Raw genomic sequence first — 11,177 nt, forward strand, 5'->3', positions numbered from 1 at the left:
ATGTTACTGAGCAGATCCATGTGGCGAGAGTTGGACTAAAGCCCTTCTACGATGCCTTTAAACTTTAAAGTTCTAAGACTGTAGAATTATCTTATTGATTCAATAGTTTTCTTCATTCAGTTTCTATCAAACAAGTATCTCTGAGAAGAAAACATAGGAGTCCAAATAGTATTTTTCAAAATATAGTAATTCCCACAGAGTTGTCAAACTAGAGAGTAGGATGAGAAAAATCATAACAAGTGTTTCAGAATTTCCTGGTAAAAAAAAATTGTGAAGTGTGGAGGGCTCTCTTTGTTTTTATTTTTCTTCTAGAAAGAAAATTTTATGTTTTTAGGGCATTTCAAATACAAAAAATAATGTCATTCAATTTCTCTCTTCCTTTCTTCCATCACAACTAACTCAAATCTGAAGAATATTTTGTGGATTCTGCACATTTTCAACAGCCCACAACTGAAAGAAATGTTGGTATCAACTTTTCACATGCCAAAAAAAAAAAGAAACAAAAGTATTCTTCCTTGGCATCTTTGTATATAGTTTGGGAAATAGTTTGTATATCTATTATAAAAGAATTGCTAACAATATGCCACTCTGGTTGTAGTAAATGATTGTTTTATCCAGAGGTACAAATCATATTTTTATTTTTAATCATACACATCTCTGGCCAATGACAATTCCTGCTGATGTGGATCTTCAGGGGTATTCCATCAAACTCAAATGTCTAGAAAATAATAATGCATAGCCAGATCATTCATCCATGCTTTCATTTGAACTCATTTTCTTTTTCACTTTTTTTTCAAAGATGACAAAGTACAAATAAAGAAGCTCCATGGAAGCAGATCTTCATAGACTTTCCTAACTGAAGAAGACAGCTCCATATGGGAAATGCATGGAGCAGAAAAAACAGGTCCTCTGTTGGAGGTGCTCAAGTGTGAAGTTATTTTTAGGAATATCTAAGAGAATCTCACTTAATCCATGTAATAGACAGAATAATGCTCCCCTAAAGATATATGCTTACTAGTCCCAGGAGCTGTGAACCTTACATGACAAAAAGAATTTTCAGATGTGATTAAATATCTGTCCTTGAGAGGGGATAATTATTGTGATATTCTGGATGGCCTCACCTAATCACGATCTTTAAAAATAAAGAACTTTTCCAAGTTGCATCAGAAAGAGATGTGACAATGGACATAAGATTAGACAAAGTTTGTGCTTCTGGATTTGAACATGGAAGAAGAAATAAGCAAAGGAATTTGCCCCTGTTGACACCTTCACTGCAGTACAGCGAGGCCTGTGACAGACTTGTGACTTACATAATTGTAATAAGCTAAACTAGGATTATTTTAAACCACTTTGATAATTTGTTACAGCAGCATTAGAACTCAGCTGTAGAACTGTCAATTAAAATATGGAGCATAAGCAATTTGCCACATACTTCTGCCTAGAGCATGAACTTAGATCTTTGAACTCTCATTCCAGTTATATTTTCTGTTTAGGGATGCTGTACTTATTTTTGTGTTGGTGAAGAAAATAATTAGATCATATGTCTCTTTAGTGTTTCCAGGCATAATTCTATATAGACTTTCCTTCTGATGAAAGTATGGTTTAAAAGATAAAGTATTACTTAGGGTTATGTACTGCTTTCTTCACTCTGAAATACTATAGCTCAGTACTAGCCACTCTTCACAGTGCCCTACAATTTGCTCTTTAGTACTTTCTAAAATCTATTCTCCTCCAACTACTTTATTTTGGGTCTGTTTTTGCCACTTTGAATGAATCCTCAAAGAATCAGAACTAATGGTAATTTATCTGTGCATTCCCAGGTTGTAGAACAATGTGTTGACATATACAACTACTTAATAAATGTTAAGTAAATCATCAGTTGCAGTATTTACTTACTTATTTAGCAAATACTTATGTAATCATTTCTCTTTCCAGTATGCTGAAAATAGAGAACATAAAAATATTTAAGAAATACTATTTGTCAAAAGCACATAGGCTAGTGGTCAGACAGATACATTAGCAAATAATCAAAATACAAAGTGAGTAAGTTGTTGTGAGAATCAGAAAAGAACTCCAAAACACAGAGGTGGGAAACATACATTCTACTTGGGAATTTAGTCTCTTTAAATTAGGTATAACCCCAGAATAACCAGCTAACTTTTAAGTTTTGTTTCCTACTCAACAATTCTTTGTACCTTAAATGGTTTATCTGATTGCTGTTAGTTTGGTCAATCAGAGTTCTAATTACCATTGATCATGGGAAATTTCAAGTCGTCTGCCAGAGACTTCATAGTTATGGAAGAGAACCATCAAAGGGGCCGTAGAAATGCAGCTCTACTGCACTGAAATGCTTCTGCCTCTCATTTTCAACAGTTCCTGGGACATTTCATGGAACAAAATGCATCAGACTGTTTTTTATAAAACAGGACTTAGTTCTGCTCTGCATCTTGCAGCAAACTTACCTTCAGAGGCTATGGTTCTCAAACTAAGGGGCTTGAGGTTGGAAGAAAAGATATATTTTGTCCCCACATGGGACATTCAACAATGTTTGGAAATATTTTTTACTGTCAAAACCCAGGGCATTATGCTATCATCTATTGGATGGAGGCCAGAAATGCCACTCATTCTTCCTAGAGTGCACAAGACAGCCCCACAGGACAAAAAATTATCCACCCCAAATGCCAACAATGCTGAGGGTGAGAAGCCACTCCTAAGGTTTACACACTGCCATGGAAACAGAAAAATATAAGCATGTTTGTTAATATGCATGTGTATTTAATAATATTCATTTATGAAGCTAAATTGTGACTTAAAGGAAATTGACTTTTGGGTTAATCTTTGGAATTTTCAACAAATTACCCAGATATTAGAATGGTATGTGTTTTATGTTACCCTAATGCCACCTCCTTTGTGAGAGCCTATAGGAGCTTACTCTCTGGATGCTGAGTGCAGGGTAATTTAGTAAATATACTCTGCCAAGTGACTCTAGATGTCCCTCAGGCAAGAGGCTTATTGACTTTAAACATTAACTCCTTTTCACAATATTCAACTTGTGACATTTGTGACATCCAACTTCTGGATGTTCTGGAAAAATATTCAGCTAAAGTAAAAAATCTGTGTCCTTAGATCTGAATTAAGAACTCAGGTAATGAGAAGAAGGCATGGTACTAAGGGTCTCTATCTTTTTTTTATGACATACACTTAGTAACAAGTGAGCTTCATTCCAGAATAAAATGTCAAACCTGAAGTGAAATACTATCTATAATAAATGAGGCTCCTCATGATTATTATGTAGCACATTTTCTCAGGTAATAAAGCCATTGTGTTTTGCATGGCTTTATTCTTTGAGGAAGAGGAAAGGGGGGGGTTGTTGGTATTTTGTGCCTTTTTTTTTGGATGGGTTTCATTCCATTCTTCTTGAGCCAATTGTAATGTTTTATGATTATTCATGACTCAGACAATAGTGCTTTAGGCAGTCAATAGCAATTATACTTGTTGAGAAGAACATATAATTCAAATTAGGCCAATGTAGATTTTTCCCCTTTACTTTAATGTTTTGTTACCCAGTAAGATTTAAACTGAGTATACAACATTTAATAAATGATTTGCACTAAAACCCAAATGACATTTAAAAGTAGTGTGTGTTTGTTGTTAATACAAAAGAATAATACAAAATAACTCACTTAAAAATTGTTATACCATATCAGTTAAAATTAAATATTTCAAATTTATACATTATGTGATCTATTTCTACTTATGCCCTTAAAATGATAACCTTGCACATTAGCTAACAAGTATGCAAAAATCAGCAAGAAGTAGGCATCTAAGTAATTTGTCTTAATAAATAATAAATTCATGCATGGTTTAGGTTTGTAGCTCTTAAATTTAGCAATATTCAGAGTCCAATTGTGAATACATATTATCTACTATTCAGAAATTAAAAAGTGAAGTAATACCACAAAAGTCAAATGAATGATTATTAGTAGGTGTTATGGAATGAATTATGTCCTGACTCCCCTAATACCTATGTGGGAACCCTAGGCCCCAGTGTGACTGTATTTGGAGACAGAACATTTAAGGAGGTAATTAAAGTAAATGAGATCATAAAAGTGGAGGCCTAATCTGTTAGGAATGACATCCTGGAAGAAGAGGAACAACTGAGGAGCCTTCTGTACATGCACAGAGGAAAAGGAATGGGAAGAGAGCGTGGGCAGGTGAGGAAGAAAGGCCTCGCTGGAAACCATCTCCACCTCCACCTTGACTTTGGATTTGATCCAGCCTTCAGAAATGTGAGGAAATAAATTTCCTTTCTTTAAGGCATCTAGTTCATGATATTCTGTAACATCAGCCTGAACAGATTAGTCCAGCATGGTTTTGAAATACCTGTATATATCTTATCAGCAGGCCAATGCTAGTATCAACCAACTTGATCTTTTCACCCACATTCAGAATCTCTTAAATCTGCATGAGGGATCAGTGGCCTCTCATAAAGCCATCAGGGACATTTCTCCTGTAACAAGGACAGGAGTGGCCACCTGAAGCTCAAGGTTCTGCCTAGTGTTGCTCATTAAGAACAACTGTCTCTGTCTTCTCTAAAAGTCCATGAAGCATTTAGCCAAAAATCACCAAGAATTTTCTAGACTCATTTACCTGTAAATGAGCAGGGACCTTGCAATTATCCAGTTAAACTCCTCCTTCAGTGCCTGGGAACAGCTTAAACCAGTGGTGGCAAACCTGTGGCATGTATGCTGCAGCCGGATGTTTGTACCATTGAAAGCTCTAAAAGGTTCACTGTCACTGGAGCGTTGAACTATTGGTAAGATTGGCTTCCCTCCCAGACTGACTTGAATGGAAACCTGATTCTGTGGGGTAGGTGCCAAGTGTCACAGAGCAGAGACAACTTTCTTAAGTCTCACTATGCTTATCCATAGGAAAAAAAAAATAGAGCTGGCCATTAATGATAATGGTATGTCAATCACTGGGATCTGATAGGAAATAGAGATAATGACTAAGTACCTAGCGCAGTGCCTGGAAACCTAACAAATTAGTCAAGAAAAGTAGGGTTGTAACAGAATACCACAAACTCAACGGCTTAAAACAACAAAAATTTATTTTTTCACAGTTCTGGAGGCTGAGATGTCCAAGACCAAGATGCCAACTTTATTGGCTATTATTGTTACCACATGAAAGATGAGCCACAAACATCTCTAAACCTAACTAAAAAAGAGGATGGGAATTGCAAATTATTCATAGGTGACCACATACACACACCCTGAAGAAAAAAGTTATTTATACTAAATTTAGAGGATAATGACTAAAACCTTTGATAATTTAGAAGAATTTGAAGAGCTGAGAGGCTTGGTTATACAACAAACAGATACCCTTCAGCAGTTTATACTCCTCTGATCTGAATATACTGGTACAACTGTATGCTTTCCAGTTGAGAGGCTAATATTCTTGTTCATTTGAGGGGCTAAGATTCCTGTTCTTTGATTTTAGTCTCAGAATGTATTTTTTTCCTCCCAAATACATGGATCAGACAAGGATAGTCAGGATAACAACTGCTTAGATTCTGGATTTATTTTGAATGCAAATTCAATCAGATTTACAGGACATCTGTACATGGAATGGAGAAAAAAGGAGTATTCAAGGATGTCTGCACATTTTTGGTCACAGCAACTGGAAGGATGGAGTTAACATAAACTGGTCTAGGGAAGGTTTGGGGAGAAAGATCTGGGTCAGCTGTGGACATGGTTAGTTAAAATCGCGTGTTTGAAAATTTAAAAATAGTCTGATATTGTTGCGCCAAACTATCAACAGGATGGGGAGGAACTCTCTGAAGTAACAAGGAGGAGGCATGTCCACAGGTCATAATGAAAAACTTAGGTATGAACCTATATGTAGCAGTAAGGAAATGAGGTCTGTATAAGGCAGAACACTCTGCATAGGAGATTATGTTACACCAGGATTTTCTTTTAAACCAAATCTTTAGCTCTTGATAATGTATACATTTTTATATATTGCTGTTATTGCTTTGTATTGTTGTTGTTTCATAATACATTGGAAAGGGCTTTGTCCATGGTTGCCACTTAATAATCTTTATGAGAAAATAGATTTATTAACATATTTTTGCAGTTGTATTTATGAAATACTACATGATAGTTTGTTACATGTGCACAATGTGTAATGGTCAAATCAAGGCAATTATCAGTCCCGTCTCCTTAGGCCTATCTGCCTCTCTTTCTTTCTCCCTTTCTTTTCCCTTTCCTTCTCCCTTTCTTTCCTTCACTTTCTTTTCTTTCTTTCTTTTTCCTTCTTACTATTTCTTTTTTCTTTCTTTCTCTTTCTTTCTTTCTTTCCCATTCAAAGTACATGACTCTTTAAATTTCCTGTTTTACAGGACATAGCAGATTATCTCAGAGGGATATAACAAAAATTAAATCTATCAATTTTATAACTTCATGTACTGTTGTGAATGTACTCTTAAATACTAAATGATCCTAATTTCCCTACAATATCTGAGCTAGTTATAGATTGGAATTGTATAACATTGTAAGAGAAACTGAAGAGTTACAGAAATGGATAGGAATGAAAGCATAGGAATGAAAGAATTAAATTGATCAGAACAGACATAGTGTGCAGATACAGACATTTCTACTCTTACATTTCAGATATGTTTGAAGAGATCTCACCAGACTTGGGATAATGGTGGAGATCACTGAGAAATGCTGGTATTTTATCACTCATTTGGGGCAACTCTAATGTATTTTAAAGAAATCAAGGCATAGGTACTTATATTAAAATTTACTCTTTTGCAGGGACACTTGCTTAGATCTTGGTCCTGGATGATATCTGTTTTCCACCTGTTGGGAAAACTCAAGTTTTAGAGCAATTAGTGATGAATTGAGGAGCGGTATATTTTTTTAAGGGAAATAATTTATATTTGCAACTTTTAACCTAATTTCCATATGCACATCATAATGAATAATAACCAAATCGAGGATATTAGCAATATACTACCATTTTGTAAAAAAAAAAAAAGAAAAAATGTTAAGGAAGTTTGAAGAAAAATTTAAAACAGAATTAATTCTTACAAAACAAAAGGTGCCTGTGTTCATCTTTAGCTCTTCCCTCTCATTCTAATATCTGAGCAGTTAGCAAGTTCTTTACATTTTAATTTGAAATATCTCTTCTGTCTATAAAAAATTGAATCATGATATTCTGTGATGACTCAGGGTTCTCCAGAAAAACAGTACCAGTAGCTTACATATCTATAGTGGTATGTGCATAAATTTATATCTAAATAGAAATTGACTTTATGAAATTGACTCATGCAACCATGCAGAATGGCAAGTTCAAAACTTATAGGGCAGACCAACACTCTTGAAATCTGGCCATGATTTCTATGTTGCAGTCTTGAGATAGAATTTATTCTCCACCAAGACTTAACTTTTGCTCTTAAGGCCTTTAACTGATTGGAGGGGGCTCACCTACATCCTTTACTTAAGGATAGCTGAATGTGGATGTTAACCACATTTACAAAATACCTTCACTGCAATACCTAAATTTGTATTTATTAAATAACCGAGTACTGGCAAAGATGGTGAGCAGGTCCCAGCACCTGGAAGGAAGCTCCCCTGCCGCCATCCCAAGCTCCTAGGACAGAGAAGCTGAGCCAGTCCCAGCACCCAGAAGGAAGCTCTCCTGCCACCATCCCAAGCTCCTAGGGCCGAGAAGGTGAGCCACATGGGCACCAGAAGCACCCCCTCACCCATGGAAATGAGAAGACACATAAACAAGCCTCAAAAACAGACATCTGGATCACCTACAGCAACCCCAAAGGGAAATGAGATGGAACAATCTGATACTCAACCACCTGGACTCTCTGAACTGGCAACAAAAGATGATCGGGGAAAAATGAAATCAGAAATAATTACTCAGATAACAGCAAAGATTGTACTCATGGTGCAAGACATGATTAATAAATCTAGAGAGGACACAGATAAAAAATAGAGGATCTGAGGAGCATGATGGAATCCCAACATAGGAAACAAATGGAATCCATAAAACAGATGCAAACAGATTTCCAGGAGATTAAAATATCCATCGAAAGTCTGCGCAGCAGAATGAACCAATGTGAGGATAGAATTTCAGATATAGAAGAAAAGTTTGCAATTAGTGAGGAGGAAAAGAAATATTGCTTTAAAATTGTAAGAGAACACGAGAAATCAATCCAGAAGCTGGTAGATGATGGAAAGAACAATAACATAAGACTGATTGGAGTCAATGAAGAAAGAGGAGAGAGTGCAGATGACATAAAAAAAACTGTTCACAGAAGTGATGGCAGAAAACTTCCCAAGCAGGGGAAAAGAACTTGACATACAGATAAGTGAGGCATTTAGGACTCCAAATAGCCTTGATCAAAAAAAATCTACACATAGGCATATAATAGTTAGAATTCCAGAAATCCAACAGAAGAATAAAATTCTACAAGCAGTGAGAGAAAAGAAACAAATCACATACAAAGGAAAGCCCATCAGAATCACAGCAGACTTTTCAATGCAAACCCTCAAGGCAAGAAGAGCTTGGAGTGAGGTATTTCAAGCCCTAAAGGAAAACAGCCTCCAAACCAGATTGATGTACCCTGCAAAACTGTCTTTCAAAATTGATGGAGAAAGAAGATACTTTCATGATAAACAGCACCTCAGCAACTTCATAAATATCAAACTGGCACTCCAAAACATTTTAGACAATACCCTAGGAAAAGACAATGAGGATCACAACCCCAGGAAACCCAGCAGAATGAATCCATTGGGCGTGACAAATTAAATGCAAAGGGGGAGAATCCAACAAAAAAGAAAAATTCATGACAAGGCTTTTCAAACTTTTAACTTCATCTCCCTGAGTGTATAATTCAATCATATTATTGCACTGATTAGTATTTTTCTGATTCTAGAGTTGCACACCTTTCCTCGTGCTGTACTGGCTATTTATCATCTTCTTATGTCTACTTTTTAATTGGATTGTCTATTAATGAGCTCTAAGAATTCTTTATATATTCTGGCCATAGGTTACATGCATTGTAAATATGGTCTGTTTAAGGACTACTTTTCATTTTAATGATGTCATTTAAAGTTCTAAATTTGGATGGAATCTCATTTATCAATTTTTTTCTTTTATACATCATGTCTTTTGTATCCTAGGTAGTTCTTGCCTACCCTAAATTCATAAACATTTTCCCTTATAATTTCTTCTTATAGTTTTATACTTTTAGGCTTTCTTATTTAGGTTCATAGATCCTTTCAAGTATGGAAATAAAGGGTTGAGGTTAATTTTGTATATATGGATACCAGGTGTTCTAGTGCCATTGGCTGAAAACACTGTCTCTTCCTTGGCTCTTGAATTGAGTTTATATCCTATAAAATGCTAATGTTAAATAATCTTTCAAAACTCAGTGGACCATATATATGTGGTTCTATTTCTAGATTCTCTGTTTTATTCAAATGATCTATATGTCTTTCCTTACACCAACACTGCCTTGATTACTGTAGCTTTAGAAGAAGTCTTAAAATTAGGTACTAAATGTCTTCCAACACTATTTTTTTTAACTTTTCTAGGTCCTTTGTACTCCTACATAACTTTTAAATTTTAGTATCCAATTCTTCATTTATAGCAAGTATACACAGACCTGAAATTTTATATACACCTTGTGTTTTCTAATCCTGCTAAATTCAAATACAAGTTCTAGGGGTTCCTAGAGATTTCTTAGTATTTTCTCTGTAGATGATCATTTCATCTACATATAAAGATTTTGCTTCTACCTTGCCAATCCTATCCTAATTGTGTCATTTTATTGCCAGACTATTTTGGTTGGGCCTAGGTTTCAAAGCTTAATGGACAGATAAAGAGAGTAAGCATAACTGCCCTTGTTCCCCACCTTAAGGAGAAAGCATTGTATCTTCTCCATTCATATGAGGCATACTCACTGGAAGTATGGAATACATGTCTTTAATCTATTGAGAAGGTTCTGTTCTACTTCTAGTCTCCTGATAGCTTTTACCATGAACAGCTGTAGAATTTAGTCCAACACTTTTTCTCCAACTAGTGACAGGATCATATGGCTTTTTCCTTTCCTCTGTTAAAATGATGACTTTTGGGGGTGGGTCTTCCAATGCTGAACCAACACTGCCATCCCTATAACAAAACCACTTTTTACATCCTGCCAGATCTGACTTCTAATAGTTTGTTTTGTGAAACAAATTTCTATCTATGTTCATACTTTTTTCTTCTATTATCTTTATCCAGTTTTAGGATTAACACAATGTTGATTTCCTAAAATGAGGGAAGAAGTGTTCCTTCTTTTTTCTGCTTTAAATATTTGATATAATTTATCAGTTAAAATGTATATGAGCCTGCTGTTGTCATATAGGTAGGTTTTCAAGCTAGGAATATACTTTAATAGGTGCTATTCAAATTTTATATTTCCTCCAGAGTTAGTTTCATTAATTTGTCTCCCAAGGTACTTCTTAGAAGTTGTCAAATTTATTTCAAAAAAGATTTTTGTAGTATGCTTTCTATATCCTTTTAAATTCTGTAAAATCTGTAGTAATGTCTCCTAGATCTTAATATTGTAATTTTAAAAATGTATAATTGATATTGTGTAACAGAAAGAAAAGGTCTAAAGGTGCAGGGGAAGTGGGAGGGGTAGGGGAAAGGAAGAAAGGTAAAAGAAAAAATATGAGAAAAGGAAAAAAATGGAAACAAAGTCTTTGCAAATAGGGAAAGGTGGAGGGGGTGAAGGGAGGGCAAGGGAAGGGGAAAAGAAAAATAAGAACCAAGATGCTCATGTAATAGTACAAGATCCCAATGATGAATGTAACTATATTTTATACCTAAAACGTACCAATAAACTTAATGGAAAAAAAAGAAAAATAACCGAGTACTGAGGGCCCAGGTCCCTGGCCCAGGCGGCTGGTGGGCTGGGCCGCGATGTTGCTGGGCTGGGGTGGGGCTCGTTCGCATCACTTGCAGCAGTGGCGGTGTGCCCAGACCCGGGTCCAGCGTGGGGCTGCCCTCAGAGGGACTGCTGGATCCCTTCTACCCACACACCCAGGGGGCGCTTCTGAAATTGACGCAGATGCGCTTCTGTGACTTCTACTGGCTGTGGACTGCATGAG

The 11,177-nt window shown here is 35.8% G+C and overlaps 1 long non-coding RNA gene across 1 annotated transcript in view; it reads right to left on the bottom strand.

The window, feature by feature from the left end:
- Window positions 1-4,806, bottom strand: part of LOC110344354 (uncharacterized) — a 34,922-nt gene extending 30,116 nt beyond the window's left edge. Inside the window, exons 1-2 of the long non-coding RNA XR_015444018.1 lie at window positions 4,651-4,806; window positions 1,897-1,939 (exon numbers count right to left, since the gene is read on the bottom strand). This is a non-coding gene — a long non-coding RNA (uncharacterized LOC110344354). The remainder of the gene's footprint in view (window positions 1-1,896; window positions 1,940-4,650) is intronic.
- Window positions 4,807-11,177: the final 6,371 nt, after the last annotated feature.

This window comes from Heterocephalus glaber, unplaced genomic scaffold (genome assembly GCF_053883595.1).
Source record: "Heterocephalus glaber isolate CG9 unplaced genomic scaffold, H.glaber_assembly_v1.0 deba00001593, whole genome shotgun sequence".
Classification (NCBI taxonomy): Eukaryota; Metazoa; Chordata; class Mammalia; order Rodentia; family Bathyergidae; genus Heterocephalus; species Heterocephalus glaber.